Raw genomic sequence first — 1,677 nt, 5'->3', positions numbered from 1 at the left:
AGTTATCGATGTCGACAATTGAACGGACTTTTTCTGAAGACATAAATCATGGGGGAGAAAGATTTGTTCAGCATTGAAACGTGTGCCTTAATGTACGACATGGCTGAATATGTCTTTTGTGTTAGATTATTAAAGCCTTCGTGTTGGTAGGCAACTCATGTGTCTGAGCTCCGAAGACAAAACGTGAAATAAAAGGGGAACACTGAAAACGCTTCTTCTTGGGGTTGTTGTTGTTTTTGTATACTGTTTTGTTTCGTATGTTGCTTTTTTTTCATTTCGCATTACCGGCATGCCCTTTACTAAAATAAAACAGGTCCTTTTGATGTCCAGGTATGCTAAACAATTGACGACAGAAACAATACACAAAACGTGTAGACATCACAGAAGCATGCACGTTCATGTGCATTATTTTATCTTTAAACAGATCAGTGACAGCGTATAAGAATAAACAGAATGTTCTTTTTATTTAGCTCGCCCTCCACCAAAAGGCACAAAAATGTCACAGCAATACAAAGAGGTCAAAAACGAACTCGTTCAAAAGCATAAAAGGACATTGCGGTGTCAATTGCATGTTCTGAAAGGTGATTGCCACAACACTAGATCTACTGAAGCCAGACATTGGGGTTCTCGCGCTGGTCTATAAATTTAGCAAAAGAGAAATAAACATAAAATGTTAAATATAAGATATAGATTATAAATGAGTAATGCATTCACACATGATAAGCTTACCTACAGGTATACCGAAAAAATAATAATACGAAAATCTCAAAAACGTCCCAACGCTCCAAAGGGGTCCTCCACCTAAACTGCGTGCAGGCTGCCTTTCAGACGTATGAGGCCGACTGTAATAACTCCGCGTATTGTCGAAAATTGTGTGGTACGTGGGACAAAAAATCAATAGAAAACTGAACACGTACTTAAGAGGTCAGAGAGTCGTGATTGCAATGTTCAGTTGAACTGCGACACTATTCCCTCGATACCAAGAGAACAATGTAGAGAACTTTAAGTCCTTTCTGCAGCCTCAATTCTCGTTCTTTTTGTTTAAAAAGGTCACTCTAGGACAGCCTAAACATCAAATTCCAATCATGAATTGTTTGGTGTTGAAACAAACCTATTTGAATTCCATCAAAAGAAAATAGAACTCACATATCGCCCAAACTTTCCAAACTCGAACTCGATACGGTAAAAGTGGAATACACCAGTACTTCTCCTCAGGGGTGAATTTTCGGCTTGAACGACCTAGTTGATTCTTGCTCAACCCCCCATTCTCTTCTCCTTTCTCGAACTAAGCAATCAAGGGGGCTCACAGCAAACAGTTATGTTATTAGAATTTCTGGACAGGGGAGTAGGTACAAAATTTTAAGCAGCGGGACGTGTGTGTTTATATTTGTGAGAGTATGTTTATGTGCAGGTAAAACAGACAGACAGACAGACAGACAGACTGACTGACAGACCGACAGACAGACAGACGAATAGACAGGGGAGGGGCTCTTATTTGGAAAACAGGAAGACAAAGCTGAGAGGAAAGGTAGAATTATAGATGGGACAAGGGCTATAATAGAAGAAAACTGATAAACACTATCAACTATTTTAAATATCTCTCTCTTTTTTTATCCCCCCTCCATCTCTCTCTCTCTCTCTCTCTCTCTCTCTCTCTCTCTCTCTCTCTCTCTCTCT

General features: G+C 39.5%; 1 protein-coding gene across 1 annotated transcript in view; it reads right to left on the bottom strand.

The window, feature by feature from the left end:
• The window catches only part of LOC106013952 (tetraspanin-9), a gene marked incomplete at its 3' end in the record, with an annotated part of 3,856 nt that extends 2,692 nt beyond the window's left edge, over nucleotides 1-1,164 (bottom strand). The window contains 1 exon segment of the mRNA XM_013090884.2: nucleotides 730-1,164.
• Between the last annotated feature and the right edge of the window lie 513 nt (nucleotides 1,165-1,677).

Source organism: Aplysia californica, unplaced genomic scaffold (assembly GCF_000002075.1).
Source record: "Aplysia californica isolate F4 #8 unplaced genomic scaffold, AplCal3.0 scaffold01621, whole genome shotgun sequence".
NCBI classification, from domain to species: Eukaryota; Metazoa; Mollusca; class Gastropoda; order Aplysiida; family Aplysiidae; genus Aplysia; species Aplysia californica.
The sequence above is the reverse complement of the archived record's forward strand: the minus strand, read 5'-3'. Positions and strand labels throughout refer to the sequence as shown.